Source organism: Spermophilus citellus, assembly GCF_964194105.1.
Source record: "Spermophilus citellus genome assembly, chromosome: X".
Classification (NCBI taxonomy): Eukaryota; Metazoa; Chordata; class Mammalia; order Rodentia; family Sciuridae; genus Spermophilus; species Spermophilus citellus.
The window spans coordinates 33,388,924-33,409,937 of NC_138190.1; positions in this window are offsets into that span (position 1 = coordinate 33,388,924).

Genomic DNA, 21,014 nt, shown 5'->3' on the forward strand with positions numbered 1-21,014 from the left:
CTCACAGTTTTGGAGGTTCTAGTCTAAGATCAGGCAGACCCATTGCTTTGGGGCTTGGTGGGCATGCCAGATGGCAATGGCAAGAAGTGCATGTTAGAAAAGAGAAAATGAGCAGGGTCCCACAATCCCCTCCAAGGGCTCACCCCCAAAGACCTAAGAGCCTCCCATTAGGCTCCACCTACTGAAGGTTTCACCACCTCCCCAAAATGCCACCCTGGGGACCAAGCTTTTAATACATGGGCCTTTGAAGAGCACTGAACATCCAAACTGCAGAAATACCCCCAAAGAATTAAAAGTATGTATTTGAACAAGTATTTATACATCAACATTCATAGCAGCATTATTCACAATAACTAAAGGTAGAAACAATGCAAATGTCTATGGATGGATCAATGGATAGGTAAACCATGACCTGAGGGATGGAACCAAAAAGATGGTCTATGGAATGTTGTTCAGCCTTAGAAAAAGAAGGAGGAGCTGCTGATACGCACCACAATGTGGATGAATGTTGAAGCTACTGTGCTTAGTGAAAGGAGCCAGACACAAAAGAACAAATACGGCGTGATTCCACTTATCTGAAGAGTCATGCTTATAGAGACAGTGAAATGGTCATTTCCAGGGGCTGAGGGAAGATAGGGGAGTTAGGACTTCATGGGTATAGAATTTCAATTTTGCAAGATGAAAAAGTTCTGCGAAGGGACGGTGGGAATGGCCACACGACAGTGTGAGTGCAATAAATGCTGCTAAACTGTACACTTGAAAATTGGCTAAAATGGTCACTTTTATGTTATATCCAATTGACCACAATTTGGAAAATGAAATAAAGCCCTCTAGCCTGCATCCCATCCCCTCTTGTTCCTCCTGACTCTTTCTATCCTCCCTTCTCCTGATGTCTCCAAGACCGTGGCTCTGTGCTGTGATTCCTGCTTCTCCCCTTGCACCCCTGAATTGGCTACTAGTTTGTAGTCCACACTTATCACCTGTCTTAGGCTGGATTCCCTTGAAGCAGAAGTCCAGACAGGAATGATTCTGCAAATGGAGGAACGAAAATGTGCTATTGTGAGAAGCAAGGGATGCTGGAGAATAGAGGAGAAGACACTAAAAATAGATCTGGGTTTGGTTGCAGCCTCACCCCAGCTTGCTCCTATGGGGAGCTCTGGGACATGAGGGTGCCACAGTCTTACCCATATCAAGGCAATGGCATGGTTTCCTCTGTCCATATCAGCCAACCACTGGCACTTGGCCACTACAGGGTGAGGAGTAACTTTTCAGGCATTCCCTAGTGGCTGGCTTCTATGCAACAGAGGGTAGTTGTCAGGAAAAGGAAGCAGTTACTAATCATCTTCAGTTAACTAGTCATCTTCATAGCAACTAGGGGGTGGGTCCACCAGCCTAGCAAAGGGAGGCTGGGGCATCAGTAACTTCTTCCATGACATCCTTCTGGAAAATGAGTTCTGGTCTGTGTCCTCTTTAACCAATTCTACACAGGTGGATAAAAGTCCCCTCTGGAAGAAGCAACCCTCAGGGTTGGGTCCTGGCTCTACAGCATACCATGTATATCTTGATTTCTCTCTCTCAGGTTTAGTTTACACATCTGTAAAATCAGAACATAAATAAGATGGCAGAATTCTTCTTTTGGATGGATGAATCAGGACTCTCCAAATATAATTCCCTTCCTTGAGTATCAGACTCCTCCTACCCCTTGCTCAGCCATGGGCCATGTAAGACAGGCCTAAAATATTCCATTCATTTGACCCCCCCCCCCACCCCCGTCATAGGATTGTGACCCAGGTAGGCCAACCAGAGGCCTTCACTGAAATTGTTCCAACTGGAACTAGCAAGAAAGTTCCATGACCTGAGGGATAGAGCTGGAAAGATGTAAAGCAGGCCACATTGTTGTGGCCACATTCCCCACCATATGTAGGAAATGTGTCTGCCAGAGGAAAAGAAGGCCTGCGAGAAGACAAATACAGCAGAATCTGGCCCATACCCTTTGCCACCCTGGACCCAATCCTGCCTATGACCATGGCTCTGCTTCTCAGGTACAGAAGCCAACTAATTCTCTTTCTGTCCAAATTAATTTCAGTTGAAATTCTCCCACTTACAAATAAAAGACAGATGACTAATAGAAGGAATTCCTGCCTGGCAGGGTGGTTGTGAGGATTAAATATAGTAATATGTGCACAAGGCGACTTCTGATGATGGTCACTATGATTTCTAGGAGGCCAACCCAAAACAGGGGGACAGCTTCTTCCTCTTTCATCTGCTAACATCATCTCATTGGGCCACCCCAGCAGTGAGCAGACACCTTTCTTATTCTTCCTCCAACTCAGAATTTAATTCAAATGCTCTTCAAGATGCCCTGACATTGGTTAAGGCCCAATTTGACCCTTTAGCCTTCCTGGCTACTCTTCAAGTTGTTTGAAACTGTTTTCTGTCCATCACAGGCTCTATGCCAGGTCTTTTGTATGATTTTTTTTAATTCTGCAGAACAGTCATCCCTGTGTGGCAGTAGTTCTTCATGGAGTTCATTTTTCCCTCCATCTGGGCTCCTTTGTGGTGGGTAACTTGAAATTTCATTTTTGAGTCCCTCCAATCTTCCAGACAGCCAACTGGGGAGCCCTTGCATTCCAAATCCCTGAGATTCCTGATCCCACCCAACTGACCCAGGGGCAGGGGATCTGAATGAGATCTTGGTGATATTTAGGGACCTCACCAACCCAGTCTGAGAACCACTATTTCAAACCTTTCAAAGCCTCAGCAGCTCACTCCTGGGACCCTCATTCTCAGATGACCAACACTTACTCCCAAGGCTCCAACCTGCTTCTTCCCCCAAAATTGTTCCTTCTTGGTTTGAATTGATCCAAGAATAGTAATTCCCCTTGGCACTCTGCTATCTTCCGGGAGGTACAACTGTCAGCAAGGTTAGCCAAGGCTTTGTCTGGATGCTTCGCTTGCAGCTGACAGAAACTGAACAAGCCATCCCATGGATGGTACCCTGCCATCAGTAGTTCTCTGGCCTGTGGGCCAGTTGAGTAATTCCAGTCAGGAACCCATCATCAGTTCCCCCCATCTGGTGCTGCAGCCTGTAATATGCTACTACAACAATATGGCTTCTGTTGCCCTTGCCTTTGATCTCCGCCCACATGGTTTCCAACACAACCCCACCCACAGCACTGGATTTCCATGTGGGTGTAAATCTTTTTATCATGTGAGGTTCTTCCTCTCCTTCTAATGGTTTGTGTTTAACAAGGTCAACCTTCCTATGTCTGTCCCACCCACAATCCCCTTCTGCCAGTGGCCCTTCTGTTCAAGTGACTTTGACCACAGCAGATTGGACTAATGTTTTAGTTGGTGTTTCCTTAAAAGCACACAAAAAAATTGAGGCCAAGATTCATATGCAAGTGGTTTATTTAAGAGGTGATTCCAAGCTGCACCCGTAACAGAATAGCAAAACAAGACAAGGAAGATGGCCAATGCAGGCTACATTGTCAAGCAAGTTGTCACTAGAGCTCAGTTTCCCTGGAGAAAAATTTACAAGACAAACGCCGAGAGCTGAGGAAGCAACATAGTAGTATAGGGCTTACGCAGCATGTGTGAGGCCCTAGGTTTGACCCTCAGCACCCCAAAAATTTGTAATTAAAAAAGAAGACAAAAGAAAAGAAAGACAAATTTTGGAGTTATCCCACCAAAAGGGCAAAGGGATTGGGGTGTTTGTACTCTCCAACCAGTCACTGGACATTGCTACCCAGCCCTTCCAGCCCGCCACATCTGCTGAGGCACAGCAGTGGCCAAAGAAGCCCTGAGGCAAAGAGATGTACAGGCTGACAGCTGGAAATTTGGCCTGCATGCATGGAAATGGAAATTCTCAGTGGCTATGGGTAGGGACTATATGCCAGCATCTACTATCACCAAGCATGGGTCCCTTGGATGAGGAAGCTCATACTTGTAACAGAGTCTCAAAGAATTTGAACGAAGTGTCTTAGCCTATTTGTGCTGCCATAACAAAATACCTGAGACTGAGTGATTTATAAAAAACATAAATTTACTTGCTTATAGTTCTAGAGACCAGGAAATTCAAGCTCAAGATGCCAAGAGTTTTGGTGTCTGTGAGAACAGTTCTCTGGCGCCTAGCTGCTCAGTGTGCTGAAAGGCAAAGGGGATGAGAGCTGTATCCTCACATGGCAGGAGAAAGAGAAAGGAATGAAGCCAGTCCTTCAAGCCCTTTTATAAGGGCTCCAATTCCATCCCAGGAGGCACAGCCCCCATAACTTAATTAGCTCCTAAGGGACCCATCTGTTAATACTATCTTACTGGCCATTAAGTTTCATTATATGAATTTGGGGGCACACACTCATACCAGAGCATCAAGAGATGCATAAACCACAGTTCCACAGTATATTGTTTGAATGGAGAAGCTCCATAAAACTCAGATGGAGTAGCCTATTTCAGCTACATGAATGTCCACTAGTCAACAGGAAAGACTTCTGCAAAGACATGGAGGAGTATCAGGGAGATCAGCAAGGAAAAGCAGGACTAAGGAAACATGTCACCCCAGGGTGGAAAAAGAGGGGCCAGCAGCTTGAAGCCTGGAGCCTGTTGGCAGTACCAGCCCCCAAACCACTGTTCCTCATCCCATGAGATGCACATAAATAAGTCTTTTTTTTAATAAAGGTCTCTCTAATTGATCCAAAAAAATAGGCTTATGTTCCTTCCAACCAAAAACATTAAGACCACCTCTAAGATCTGTTGAAATCTCAAATTGACGTTGTTTGTGCTTACACTATGTACCCCAGCATATGGAGTTCTAAGGTGATAACAGTGCTCCTAATGTCCTTTTCAATCTCTTTCTCAAATTAATTCTACCAGGCATTTGTCTCTCACCCTCACCCTTTCCATTTTCCTTTGGCTCAAATCAACATGTCTTGCTGCACCATGAGCTTTCCTCCATCCTCATGAGAAGTCTGCCCAGTCCACAACAGGGTTCTCACCACATTGTGTACCTCGATGAGAATCCAGTACTAACCATGGATTTTTCCATGGCCTGAGCAGAGGATCTATTTCCCACAGCCTCTTTGCAGCCAGCATAGTGTTAATGGCCATGAGCTTCAGATGACATATGATCGTAGGGCTAACTAGACCTAGGAGAACCTGAGTGGGCCAACTGAGCTCAGAGTCAGAGAGTTTCCCATGGGCTCTTTGCTATATTGGTTTGACAGGTCCTAGGACTCAATGAAAGCTGCAATTCTCTGCATTCCATGGTCTGCCTTCTCAGGCCCTGGTAGCCACATATCTGAACAGCAGCTAAAAACCAACTATCCAGGGTCCAGATCATTTTATTCCAGCTATAGAGCCTCATCTCCCAGTTACATATCCTGATCCTAATCTTGATTCAAACTCTGTTCAGTGGATCTGAGCCAGGAGCCCTCGATGAAGTCAGATTTTTGTGTTTTATATTTCCAATTTGCAAATGTAGTGCTATGGTAATATGAGTTCTTTTGCTTGGCTAGAAATTCTGCCTTAGCAGCACTTAATTAATGCATTACCTTAGGAGTTTCAAATATTTCTTGGAAGTAGGTGGGAAATTAATATAAAACTAAATAAATAAGCATTTTCTTTATTTAAAGTCTGTATTTTTGACATGAAGCAAATGCTTACCAGAGTAAAATCTCATTTCACTGGTGCCTACGCAGATGAAAATCCTGAAGTAATCGGGATATATTTTGGACACTGAGCTTCTAAGGGGAAAAAAATACAAATGAAACAAACAGCACAGCTCCTTCAAGTAGGCTGATGCTCTTGATCCACTTAGTAATGAGTTTATTTTTAAACCTTTAGTGTTTTTTATTATAAAATCAACAGGCAATCATGATGAAGATTTCCAACTTGATATAAACAACAAACAAAACTTTCTTCTACCCCATTCCCCCCATCCCATCACCAAAGATATTAACAGTTTCTTCAGTGGTTCTAGAATGTTCCATGTATATACAAATATATTGCTATAGTTTTGATTGTAAATGTCCCCCAGTTGGTCCATCTGTTAATAGCTTGGTCCCCAGGGTAGCACTATTGGGAGACAGTGGAATCTGTAGGAGGTGGAGTCTTATGAGAGGTCTTTAGGTTATTGGGAGTATGTCCTTGATGGAGTAGAGAGACTTTGGCTCTTCCTTTTTTTTTTTTTTTTTTTTTTTTGTCTCTTTGTCCACCATGATGTGCTGCCTTGCCCAAAGCAATGGGGCCAACCTCACATGGACTAAACCTCTACAACTATGAGCCAAAATAGACCTTTAGAAGTAGATTATCTTAGATATTTGCTATAGTAACAGAAAGCTAAGACATATCTACACCATAAATTTGGTTAATCTAATCGCACCATTGTAACTTTTGAATTTTGAACACAATGTTATATTAACTCTTTTTTTAAAAAAAACTTAGGTATATTCTTGATACCATCTACATTCAGCCTCTTTCTTTTAAATTTATAGTCTGATATGGAAAGAATTGGTGTTCAGTCTATAACCCCAAGAATTACAAAATGCTAATTCATCAAACATTCCATTATGTTTAGTATCCTGGAGCAGTTAGCCTTTTCTGCATAGCAAACTACTCCATAACTCAGGAACTTAAAACAAAAACTATTTACTTAGCTCAAAAGTCAGTAGAATAGCAATTTGGGATGGGATTAGCTTGGCAGTTCTACTGATCTCAGGCAAATTTACTTTTTTTTTTGGGGGGGGGGGCAGTACCAGGGATTGAACCCAGGGGCACTTAACCACCGATCCACATCCCCAGCCTTATTTATGTTTTGTTTTTGCCACAGGGTCTCACTAAGTTGCTTAGGGCCACACTAAGTTGCTGAGGCTGACCTTGAACTTGTCATCCTCCTTCCTCAGCCTCCTGAGTCCCTGGGATTTAAAGGCATGTACCACTGCACCTGACTAAGTTCACTTTTTTTTGTCTATAATCAACTACCGGGTCATCTGAGGTCACAGGGGTAACCAGGCCATAGATGTCCTATCATCCAGCCAGCTGCCCCAGGACTAATTTACATAGCAGTGACAGAGAAGCCCCCAAGAACATAAGAGGGTGAGTCCCCAGTGCACAAGAACTCTGAAAACTTCTACTTGTGCCCTGGTTGTCAAGGCCTCATTGTCCAAAGAAAATCTCATGGCTGAGGTCAAAGTCAAGGGTAGAGAAGGTCTCTCTGCCTATTGATAGGAGAACTAGAATTTGTGAGCTTTGTGTCAATCTACTACATATACTTGGTACATGGGATGGGAAGGACCTCATTGAAACAGAAATAACAGAAATTCAAATTAACCAAATTCCTACCCTCACCCTAAGCATTTCAAATACTTCAAGATTTGTATGAGAAGTAGGAGAATTCCATCTGTCCTGCACAGATAGTCCAGAGTGGCACAAATGAGCTATGCTCTGGCTTATGCAAACAGTCATGGATGGTATACTCATTAGAAACAGGAAAGGCCAAGGGGAATGAAGGGAAGGGAGGGACACGGGGATAGGAAAGACAGTAGAAAGAATCGGACAGAACTTTCCTTTGTTCAAATATAAATACACAACCAGTGAAACTCCACATCATGCACAACCCCAAGAATGGGATCCTAATTAGAATAAGTTATCCTCCATGTACGCTCGACTGTCATGTATATCTTTAAAAAGCAAATAATAAGTTTGAAATGTCTTCTAGCACATTCTTTCTAATGATGCTCACAAAGAAAGGAATGCAATGAACACACAGAAAGTACCTAGAAACAGCACCCCCAGCTACTTTCTTTTAAGGTTTGGTTCTTTGGATGATAGTTGGAAAAAGCATTATGATGATATAATATCTTGAAATAATAAGAGGATTTACCAGGATTTTCTTTCCTACATTTTTCCTCTTGCCTCTACAAGCCTTTGATGCATGATGTCAGTGGCATCTGTGGTGTGCATGAGTGTGGTGTTCAGCTTAGGACAAAGAAGCCATTTGAGTTTCAACTCAGAGTTTTAGAAAACTGAGAACAGAGGCCAAAGTTTGGAAGTCAGATCTTTCAATGACAAGCCCTGAGCTCTTGAGAGAACAAAGGTGTGTGCATATCAAGAGAGTAAGAAGCTAGAGGGCCCCAGAACAGCCATTTGGAACTGCACCCAACAGAAAGCCCCAAAGTAGAACAAGGTTAGGCCAGCTGGTGAGAGAATTGGAAGGGAGGAGATTCAAGCTTAGAGGCTGGTGGACCCACCACCAGAAGAGGCTTGTAGCTCATCTGCACCTCACTCTGGCTGATCCCTAGGAAGCAGGACAAGAAGGATGCCACAGTCTGGCTGGGCACAAAATCACGAGCTACTCAAGCAGGAACAAACTTTATTTTTGAAATTGCCACCAATGCCCCATATGCTCCCGGGAAGATTGACCCACGCAGCATTCTCCCGGGCCCCAACAGGAAGTCCCTCCTCCAAAATTCCCTCCTACCGCACTTCCCCAACCAATGGGAACTCTCCAGGAGTCCCGTAGCAGGCCGAGGTGGACAGCAGGAGTCCAATATCCATATGAATGCAAATCTTAACATAATCATATCATCTAAATGGCTAGCTGGCATCACCTTTCAACCAAAAATGCCATGCATCATATTACTTGGCTGTGGCTCTTAGCAGAAGGACACTGGGGAAGGGGAAGACGAGGCTGGGCCCAGAGCAGAGAAGTCTTTCAGAGATGCCAGAGGTCCAACCACGACAGTGCCCAAGAGAGAGAGTACATGTTTTGGTAGGGGGTGTCTTGGAGCTAGAAATAAGAATGATCTCAGATAGCCTCTCAGTACTCAGTTTGGCCTAGAGAGACAAGCCAGGAAGACCTGGTGAGGTTCCATAAGCAGTCAAGGAACTCACCAGGCGACTGCCTTCACACTGTCCATGGGGTGCAAAAAGGATCCAGAAGTTTGGGAAACACAGGCAAGGGGGCAGGTGCTGATTACCAGATGACATGAACCTGAACCTTCATTAGCAACCAGGGAAGGTGGGACACAAACCAGCTCACCCCCGAGGTCTCACCTGCTGCCAAAACAATGGTTAGCCCACCAGAGCTTAGAATCACTGGGAGTTGGGGGTTTAGAACCCTAAACTGATAGAGTCTTTTATAGAATCTCTAAGTGACTCAGTTTATGTGGAGGGCTAGTTCAAGTTTTCTACAATTTCATTCTCAGACTGGAGGTTCAGGGTAACTGTGATTCAACTTCATAGAAATACAAAATGTTATGAACTGAACTCAGTGATTGTGTAATTTGTACTAAAATACCTTTGCTCATTAATCTCCTCATCTGATGTTAAACTTGGAAGAGGGGCAATTGGCTTATTCCTGAAGGATTAACAGATATTTACCAACTGTTACTGTGATATAAGCAATGGAAATAAAAGTAATTCTGATTACTAACATGTTGGGCATATTTGGGCCTTGCTTCAAGAAGACAAGCTCATGTTGAATAGTATCGTTGTACTCCAGGAAGATTCTAGTACATGGTAACTTGAGGTAATGGCCCTCTCAACAGACCAGGGAGATCAGGTGGCGAAGGCAAAGCAGTAATTCAAGAGAAGGGATCAGTGTCACAAAGCTTCATGTGTCCATAGGTACAGGGTAAGTGGTTTGTTGATGAAGACATACAATCATTCTCAGTCATTCATGTCAGAGTTGCCTTCCCAGCATGCACACGGTTATGAGTCGATGGGTCTCACACCACCATTGGATTTCCTTTGCACATCATGGCCAGATTTGCCTGTCATTATTATCCGGGGCCATTGCCACATTGTGCCCTCCCCATTTCAGAAACCACCTATGGATCTCCATGGTGGATCTCCACTATAGTCCTTGCTACTTAGCAAAACCTAAGTAGATAAAACAGATAAATAAGGAAGCCATGAGTAGCTTCCAATGTTACTCAGGATCAAAGGTCTGCATCCAGTTGACTAGGAATGAAGCTTCTGAAGATCAATGCTCACTGGAAAAATTCTAAAATCTGTATTCTTGTGTCCAAGATGCCTCAGAACATGAGCTCAACTTTTGACCTCCCATGGCCCATCTGCCATGGTTATTGTGAGTCTTCTTGTTCCTATCTGAAGACTCGGGGTCCATCTATACAGCCATATTCATCCCCATCTTGAGATCTCTTTCCTTCTGACCCATGAGGCTAGAATGGCACCATCTCCATGTCTTCTCTAAACCCCATCTTTGCTTTATAGAAGTGTAACAGGCATTCCACAAAGTCTCTTCACATCCCTGGGGACAAGATGGAAAAAGAAGCTGGATGATGATCCAATTCGATGAATTTCTAATGTTTAATATGCCAAACCCAAGGAAAGCAGAATAATGGAGCCCTGACAACCCAGAGGACAATCTCTGACAGTGGGACATAAGGGTCTTTTTATCTTCATTAAGTCAATTCAACATTTTTATCACTAACACCAATAAGAACCCTGGTGACATCATGATGAAAATTGTAGCTCATATGAGACATCAAAGAATAAAGGGTACAGATTCCATCATGCTTAAATATTCTGGGGTCCTGATTCCATCAAGACAGAATTCAATAGGAATAAATATCATGTCCAGCATTTGGCTCTAAGAGGTCAATGGCACAGGTCCAGGGATTGGCAAGCATATATTAAAAAAAAAAAATCTTTCTATTTCTACTTCACAGTAAGTTCACTGGAAGCCACAAGTCTTGCTACCTAAAAGGCTCATTAAATCTTAGTGGAATTAATAGAAGCATTGTATCCTGAAAAAGAGAGGGAACAGTCTAGCTCGCCTTTGATCTGATTAGATCAAATCTATGGCAGACTGTAATAGTGGCCCTGTTAATGCAGCTCTCCCTGGCCCCTGTCTTTTGCCATGACACTTTAAATATTCTCCCATGAGAGAGTCAGAGTTCCTTCCACCCATGACTTTTGTTAGCAGGTTTGACATGATCAGAGGTTAGAAAAACACTTGGACAATAGGACTTGTTCTCTTCTGCATCTGCCATTTTCAGGAGAACATTCTGAGGCTAGCCTACTGGTCCCCATAGGAGATGAAAGACACATAATGCAGACTGAATGGCCCCAGGTCAGCCCAGCCTAGATTGACTGACCCCAGAAATGTAAGGAAGTCTAGTCAAGATCAGCAGAATGGCCAGCCAAGCTCAACCTGGATGAGCTGACTCCAGATGACCCAGAGCCTCTTAAGAGGACATCTCTACCACTGAGTGTCTTCCATGAACAAACCCACACAGGGGAGTTGGTCCTCTCGACTTGAAATATCTCTAGCAAAGAGCTCACAACTTCTGAAAATTCTTTCCAATCTCAGACAGCTATAAAGGTGAGATTCACCTTTGTGAATGCTCTCAGTAGGTTTTAGGACTCCAAGTATTAGGAAGAGGAAGTGGGTCTTGGTCTGTTTGTGCTCCTGTAACAAAATACCAGAGACTGAATAATTTATAAGCAATAAAAATTTATTGCTTACAGGCTGGGAAGTCCAAGGTCAAGGCACCAGCATTTGCTCTCTGGCGAGGGCCTTCTTGCTACAGTCTTACATGGCAAAAGAACGGAATCAAACCAACTGATCCTGGGATGTTTATCATCAGTTGTTACGCAGCATGAGCTAACTGAAATAAGAACTCAGTACAGTTTTGAAAGTCACAGCTCTTAGGGACATCAAGAAACTAGAAATCACCCAAAGGAGGGATTAGAAACCATGAAGGGCCACTAGGCCACAGGATATAAGTAACAGTGGATGGCACTGTTCCCATTTATGCTGATAAATGGGAGAAACCCATAGTGAGCATGAACATGTTCCAGAAATGTACAAAACTGACATGTGAAAGAGGGTCAGCTTCTGCTATGGTCCAAATGTGTTCCCCCAGAATTCGTGGGTTGAAACTCAATGACCAATGTGATAGTATTAAGAAGTGAAGCTCATCAAACTGTAAAGTGCTGGCAGTGACAGACGACTTTATTCTTTGCTTCTTGTGTTTTTCCGTTTCCTATAATGCACATGTTAACTTTTAAAAAATAAAATTTTTTTAAAAAGAGGTGAGGCCCTTAGAAGATTATTAAGTCATAAGCATGGAGCCCTCCTGGGTAGAGGCACAGCCCTTATGAAAGGGCATGAGGGAGTCAATTGGTTTGATTCTGTTCTTCTGCCATGTGAGAATGCAGCAAGAAAGCCTTCACCGGGCAACACATGCTAGTGCCTTGACCTTGGACTTCCCAGCCTCCAGAACTGTAAGTGATGAATTTCTATTGTGTATAAATCACTCCATCTCTGGTATTTTGTTACAGAAGCACAAACGGATCAAGACCCATTTCCTCTTCCTAATACTTGGAGTCCTAAAACCTACTGAGAGCATTCACAAAGGTGGATCCCACCTTTAGAGCTGACTGAGATTGGAATGAATTTTCCCAGAAGTTGTGAGCTCTTTGCTAGAGATATTCAAGTCGAGAGGACCAACTCCCCTGTGTGGGTTTGTTTGTGGAGGACACTCAATGGTAGACATGTCCTCTATGGCTCCTTCTGACCTTAAAATACTTTGTGAGAGCCCCACCTGCCCCACAAAACACTTATGTCAGTGCTGTCTTCCAAAAGGATTTCTTCCCCCTTCACTGTGCCTGCTGGTCCCTGACCTCTGTTTTTCTGTCAGTAATGAAGATAGAACCCAGGTCTTGTACTCACCAGGCAAGCGCTCTACCACAGAACCACATCCCCAGCCCTAAGAATGACTTTCTACTCAGACACGGTGACACAGTCCTGTAATCCCAGAGGCTCTGGAGGCTGAGACAGGAGGATCATGAGTTCAAAGCCAGCCTCAGCAACAGCAAGGCCCTAAGCAACTCAGTGAGACCCTGTCTCTAAATAAAATACAAAACAGGGCTGGGGATGGGGCTCAGTGGTTGAGTTCAATCCCTGGTATCCCCCCCCCCCCCCCGCAAAAAAAGAATGACTTTCTAATATCAGGAATTTACAACTTAGCATGAATTGAAGTCTCAATCCTACCCCATCTGCCAGAGTGCTCACATTGGAAGCACTGTCTGTCACCCTGGAATGAAGCACTGTGACTCTCACATCTTGGGCAAGCAGTTGACAATAGCCTCTTGCTTTTCCTTTGGGAGCCAGGCTCACTTGGGTCTCTCCAGCTCCTGTCTTTCCTTTCATAAATAAGGATTTAAATAGAGTGGGACATTCTGGGTGTGACTTAGTGCCTCCGACACCAGCCCAGACAGCTGAAAACAGAAATATTAGTCAACCATCCGATATTTCCATGTAATCCTACCTATTTAGCAGGGGGGTGGAAATAGTCTTCAGCCTGGGTCTTTTAAAAGGTCATTTTTTTAAAAAAATGCACTAACAGTGGGAAAAGTCAGGGGAGAGAGACAGACATTGTGCCCCAAATTAGCAGCACGGTTCCTGTCAAGTGTGTTGCTGGGAGAAGCAGAGCCCAGTGGTCACGACAAGCGTGTGGCCCTGGCTTGTCAGAGCTATTGATTGACTGCTCACAATATTGCAGGTGATTTAAAGAGTTCCCCGCCACCTTGTTTGTTTAATGTCACCTCCATATGAGAATGTCAGCCTCTGACATGTTTGACTTCTCCACAGGACAAATGCCAAGGCACGTGCAGTTGTCCCACCAACACAGATTGTTCCTAACCCTCCATAACAACAACGAAGGGAACAGAGTCTAAATGCTTAATTTCAAAGAAGCGGCTAATTTGTGCTACTCTCCCGATCGGTGGCCTACCATGACTCTGGCATGGGACCAAGAAAGCTCATCCTGTTCATTTTTCTTCTCCATCCTTATAAAATCTTGCAAATCCGTGCCACACATAGCGGAGCTGCTGCTTCCCCAGCAAGCCAGCCAGCCTGAGGTTGGAGGGGGCAGGGCTCACGCTCTGAGAGGGAGCCGAGACTGTCTGGGGCCAGAGGCCAAACTTGGCCAGCTCAAGACAAACACAGACTGCAGATAAAAAGAGGAGACGAGGAAGCCCAGCCAGAGATGGCAGAAACAGCAGAGATGGAAAATAAACAGCACAGAGGACCAGGGCTGCGGAGAGCGCTCAGGGGGTGGGGGAGGGGTGGGGGAGGGGTGGGGGATGGGGGGAGCAGAGAAGCCGTATTAGGAGAACCAGGGGACAGCAGGGCAGGGAAGAGTCTGGAAGACAAAAAAGGGCCAGAGGGAAGAAAAGAGGGGGAGAACATGAAGGAGAAAACAGGCAGGAAGAAGAAGAAAAGGACAGTGAGGTCAGGAGGGACACCTGGTCAACAAAAAGGGACAGCACAGGCATTTGGTGCCTGCTATGGTTTGAATGTCCTCTTCAATATTGACATTGGAATTCAACTGCTATAGTTTTAGTACCAAAAGATGGGACCTTTAAGAACTGAGCAAGCCCTGAGACCTCCACCCTCATAAATGGATCCATGGTTTCATTGTGGGAGTGGGTTCGTGAACTTGAGGCTGAGCTCATTGTAAAAGAATGCATATGGCCCAATTTCCTCATTCTGTCTGGTGTGCTCACTTGCTGTTCCACCATATTATGTATGACACGGCACAAAAACCCTCACCAATGGTAGTACCATGCTTTGGGATTTCCCAGCCTCCAAAACTGTGAGCCAAATTAACTTCTATTCTTTATAAATTATCCAGCCCCGCCAGAGCCAGTGGCACATGCCTGTAATCCCAGCATCTTGGGAGGATGAGGGGGGAAGATCATGAGTTCAAAGTCAGCCTCAGCAATTTAATGAGACCCTAAACAACTTAGTGAGATCCTGTCTCTAAACAAAATATAAAAAGGGCTGGGGATGTGGCTCAGTGGATAAGGGGCCCTGGGTTCAATCCCTGATACCAAAAAATTAAATTAAATTAAATAAATTACCCAGTCTGTGATGTTTTGTTATAGCAGCAGAATAGTGACTAAGATAGTACCCAGCCATAGACATGACTGGGTTTTTTTGATGCACAGAAACAAAACCTCCAACATAGTCTGGTATGTTGTCAGAACATCATGAATTATTGGCCCTTCTAGAGTAGATGTAAGAAGAATTTAGGTTCAGATTTAAATTAAGATATTTTCAGTCCCTGCTGTAAAACAAAAGAAGGTCTTCACATGTGGGTAGACCAGTGGTTCTCAAATTGGGGATAGGGAACAGATTTTGTTCCCCAGAGGACATTTAATAATGTCTAGAGGCATTTTTTGCTTGTAACTGGGGAGGAGAGTAGCTAGGAGGTAGAGGCCAGGATAGAAGTAAATAATCTATGATGCATAGGTCAGAAAACCACAACCAAGAATTATTTGACCCAAAATGGCAACAGTCAGTTGAGAATGGATAAGCTGCCAATAGTCACTATCCCTGGACCTAGTTAGAAAGGCAGATTCTTGGGTCCAGACTAGACCTGTATCTGGGGTACAGCCTAGCATCTTATTTTAACCAAAGCTTGATTTAGACCTGCATGGTCCAGTACAGTAGCCATTAATATGTAGCTATTTAAACTGATTTTTTAAATTATATTAAAAATTCAGTTCTGCAGTCACACTAGGTGATTTTGAGTACTCAGTAGCTACATAGGACCAGTAAAAATTATATGGGACAGCATACGAAGCATTTCTATCACCATAAAAAGTTCCAGAGTTTTGTTTACCAAGCCATTGCCATGAACAGAGAGAGCCAACAAACATATAGGCCAAAAAAGTAAGCTTCCTACCAGAACCAACCTGACCTGGAAGCATGCTGAGCTGAGCCATGGAAAAAATAGGACCACATGGTACATCTGAAAGGGTCCTGGTCTGAGGTCAGGAGGGCAACATTGGAATTATGGCATCAGATTCATGAATGTGTGGCACAAACATGTAGCACTATCAGTGATGATTTGGGACATGTTGCCAGGATTTCTATTCTTTTATACCATAGACTCCTCTGATTATCTGGTGAGGCCCAGCCTCTTAGTCTGCTTTCTGTTGCTATTACAGAATACCCGAGAATGGATGATTTATAAAGGAAAGAGGTCTATTTTGGTTCATGTTTCTGGAAGCTAGGAAGCCCAAAGTCAGCATCAGTGAAAGGGTCACAACAAGGTGGAAGCTGAATGAGCAAGTGATCCTGTGCAGAAGGGACAAAATACAAGGGGCATCCTCTCTTGGTGACAATCCACTCTCATAAGAAAGGTATTAATTCCTCTTAGCAAACTAAACACCTTACAAAGCCTCCCCCCAACATCACCACAATGCCAATCAAATTTCTTTTTTTTTAATTTTTCTATTGGTGCATTATAATTATATGTATTAGCGGATTTTGTTGTTACACATTCATACATGCACACAGACAATCAAATTTCAACCTCAATTTCGGAGGGAACAAACCATATTCAAACCCATGAGCTGCTTCTCAGAGGTTTATAAATGCACAAACAAAATAAAATTACCAGGAAAACCAATTACATTGAAATGTAGTTATTAAAGTAAAAAAAAACATAGTTGTGATATTATAATATATATGTTTCCTTATTAACACAGTAATTAATAAGATAGAGTGGCAGGTCTAATAACCACTGTAATTTCAAAGAAGTGATAAGTGAAAATGATATTTTGAGATCTGCGTAACCACAGTAATATGATAGGAAATAGCTGTGATTTCTATTGGAGCTGAGGTCTCCGGGACTGCAAACACTGCCTTAGTTTGTTGCCTACCGTTCATAATTGAAGGAAATGCTAAATCTCATTAGAAAGTTAGTGGAACATAGTTCTTTTTTTTTTTTTTTAACCAGCCAAGTTCACAGCCAGATACATTTGGAACCACTGGTGAAATGACTCCACCGATGACCAAGGGCCTCAAGTCCTTCAAGAGACTCCAGGAAACATAATAGGGGCCTTTCTCCCTCCAGGAGAGAGCCATAGAGGAAACACCAACTTGGGGACAAAGAATTTCAGGGCATTTTCAAGACCTGAGGTCCTAGCTTTTACACCAAGATCTCTCAGACACCATTTCCACACCAGACCCCGCCTTCTCGTCCCTTCCCCACCCCACCCCACCCCACCCCAGAAAATTCCCAGGAAAGTTCTGAGGCAGCAGGCGCAGCTTGGCCCACCTCCCTTGGTCATTCACACCGGAGGTCTGGCAGGCCTCAGGCGGGAGGTGACAAAATCAAAAATAGTCTCTCCTCCAAGGAAAAAAAACTTAAAAATAGATTCCAACCCACATGAAAATTTGGGTGGAAAGAAAGGAAAGGAAAACAAAATGAATCATCTTTATGTGTTTTGCTGAGCGGGAGCCCGTTGCCATGGCTACGGGGCCCTGTGTGCAGGCCTGGTCTTTTCCAGCAAGTTCAAGGCCCGCCAAGGAGCCAACGGGGGCGGTCCCATCTCCAATATGTTATAGCCATCGGATGGATCTGCGATCTCCCAACGCCAACGCTGCCACCGAGCAGGTCATATTAATGACTGTCACAGTTAATTTAGTGTTTCTTTCCATTGTGATCTGTCTATCGCTGTAATTGAGCAAACGAGAGAACTTGTCTGGGTCTCCTGGGAGTTTAGGGAAATCTTGCCTGGTTTTGCAATTAGACAGTCGGGGAGGTTATGCGAACTTGTGGAGGAACCAGGACTTAAATCACAGAGAAGGAAAGCAAGCCAGCTTCCAGCCAGCATCCACCAGCTGCTGCCCGCCTTTCTGGTGGGCTTGCTGTACCCATGAAGGTCCCCTAAAAGGCAAAGAAAGATAAGAGCATCAGCAAGACCCCATAACCCTGGTGGCTGTGAAACAAGCCAGGGGCATGTCCAGATTCTGCTGGCAGGTGATTTGCTTGGAAGACAGATAGTCCCCCAGATGAGGAAGGGCTGAGCTCATGGGTTCCCTTCTCAGAAGGAGTCTGGGCCTCTCCCTATACTGAAGAAGACAGAGCTCAGGGCTTCGGTGAAGCCTCCCGTCTCACTCACATAGACTTTTCTAAAACAAAAATGCACTGCCTTTTACAAAAATCCAACACACCGAAAATTCCAACTTACAAAATAAATACACTGGAAGGAAGGGGAGAAGAGACTCACATTCTAGAGAATTCTTCACTTTAAAATAATTGGCCTGGTAATAGTCCACATGGCAAAGTAAAGAAACAGTCACCAAAGGCAGTATCTGATCTTGAACTAGCTATCATACCATGGTGGATAAAATGCTACTGAAAATATCATTGGGGCATTGGACAAAATTGGAATATGAATGAGAGATCAAAATAAAACATTGAATTGATGATGAAAGTTCGCCAAAGTTGATAACTACTGTTGTTAACTGTACGCTGGTTATATAAGATGATATTCTTAGGGAATACTGAAGTATTTAAGAATAAAGGGTGAGCAAAAAACCAAAGGCCAAATGTTTTCTCTGATAAGCGGATGCTGATCCTTAATGGGAGGGGAGAGGGACAGAGGAACTTTGGATTGGGCAGAGGGGAGTGAGGGGAGAGGAGGGGCCCAGGGGGTGGGAAAGATGGTGGAATGAGACGGACATTATTACCCTATGTACATGTATGATTGCACGAATGGTGTGACTCTGCATCATGTATAACCAGAGAAGTGAAAAGTTGTACTTCATTTGTGTAAAAAATTAATAATAATAAATTAAAAAGTTTTAAAGAAGAATAAAGGGTCAAGATATATACAACCGCTAAGATCTGAATGTGCCCCCCCCCCAAATTAATATATTGAAATCCTACTTCTTGATGTGATGTTATGAGGGGGTAGGATATGATGAGGTTATGAAGGCAGACCTTTCATAAATGGGATTAGTGCCCTTACAAAGAGACTCCAGAGGGATAGCCTTGTCCTTGTGCCATGCAGGGACGCAGCTGGAAGGTCTAACTGTAAACTAAAAAGCAGGTCCTCACCAGACACTAAATCTGTTTGGTGTTTGAGTCAGCTTTTTGGCTGCTGTGACTAAAAGGACCCAACCAGAATAACTGTAGAGGAGGAAAAGTTTATTTGGGGGCTCACAGTTTCAGAAGTGTCAGTCCATAGACAGCAGGATCCATTCTTGGGGCTGGAGGTGAGGCAGGACATCTTGGTGAAAGAGTGTGGTAGAGGGAAGCGGCTCACATGGTGATCAGGAAGCAGGGAGAGACTCCACTCTCCAGGTACAAAATATACACCCCCAAAGCCACGCCCCCAGTGCCCACCTGCCTCCAGTTACCACTCAGTGAATCCCATCAGGGATTAATTCACTGATTGGGGTAAGGCTTTCACAACCCAATCATTTCCCTTCTGAACCCTCTTGCATTGTCTCACATGTGAGCTTTTGGGGGACACCTCACATCCAAACCATAACACTTATCTTGGACTTCCCAGCCTCCAGAGATGGGGAAATAAATTTCTCTTGTTTTTAGCCTCCCAATTAATGATATTTTCTTTTTTTTTTCATCTTTTTTTTTTTATTGGTTGTTCACAACATTACAAAGCTCTTGACATATCATATTTCATACATTAGATTGAAGTGGGTTATGAACCCCCAATTTTACCCCAAATGATATTTTCTTATAGCAGCCCAAAAGAACTAAGATGGGAAGGTAACCTCAAACAGCATAGAAAAAAATGATAGACAGTTGTCCATTGGTATCTGGGGGGTTGGTTCCAAGACTCCTCTGAGACACCAAAATCTGAAAATGCTCAAGTCCTTTGTATAAAGTGTCATAGGATTTGCATAGAGCCCATGCAGTGCCTCCCATATACTACAAATCATCTCCAGATGAGTTGTAATACCTAATATAATGTAAATGCTATGTAAATAGTTGCTATACTGTTTTTGTTTAAGGAATAATGATAAGAAAAAACGTCTGTACATGTTCAATTCAGATGTAACCATCCTAGGTCTAACTACATTTTCAAGCCACAGTTGGTTGAATCTTACATACAGAACCCATGGATAGGAAAGGCTGGCGATGTGTGTATTTACATATGTGTGTGTGGAAATAGATAGATAAAGAGAGTTGGCACATAAATGATAGAGCAAATGGAATATAATACAAAATGTTAAAAATACAGGAATATGGGTAAAGGGTAGTTGGCTGTTCTCTGTCTTGCAACATTTCTATAAGTTTGAAATTCTTTCCAAATAAAACTTTTCTGAAAATTGGCTTTGATTTTCTTTTAAATAGTCACTATCCCACTGTTTTGAAGCATCATTTAACTCTGCAAAATTCAATTTACGCTCAACTTTTCAGGGACAATTCTGGTACTTGAGATTCAAGTACATATAGAATTAGTCCTTGTATCTTACACATGTAGCAAATACATTGTAGACCAGCACTGTGTGATAGCAAAGTCAGGTCTCTGCACTGTCCAGTACAGGGCCAGTAGCCACACGTGCTTGTTGAGCATTTGAAATGAGATTCATCCTAATGCATCCAGATTCTGAGTATTGTTTCAGTCAGCTTCTTTTCCCACTCTGACCACAAGACCTGACAAGAACAATTAGAGGAGGAGAAGTTTATTTGAGGCACATGGTTTCAGAGGTCTTGGTCCATAGATGGCCGACTCCATTGATATGGGCCTGAGGTAAGGCAGGACATCATGGAGGAAAGGTGTGGTGCAAGAAAGCAGCCGGAATCAGGGAGCAGAGAGGAACTGAACTCAGCTCACAAAATATATACCCTAAAGGCATGACCCCAGGGACCCATCTCCTCAGCTCATCCTCTCCCTGCCTACAATCACCACACAGTTCATTCAAGTGGATTAATTCACTGATTATGTTAAGGCTCTGGTCACCCAATCACTTCACCTCTCAACCTTCTTGCATTGTCTCATACATGAGCTTTTAGGGGACACCTCATATCTAAACGATCACAGGAATGAAAAAAGAATGGGAAATATCTGGAATATATTGGATTAAACATAGTAATAAATAAAATTAACTTCACCTGTTTCTTTTTACGTTTCTCAGGTGGCTCCAATAAATTTTTAAATTACTTACATGACTCACATATGTGGATGACTTTATATTTCTATTGGATGGAAGTGAT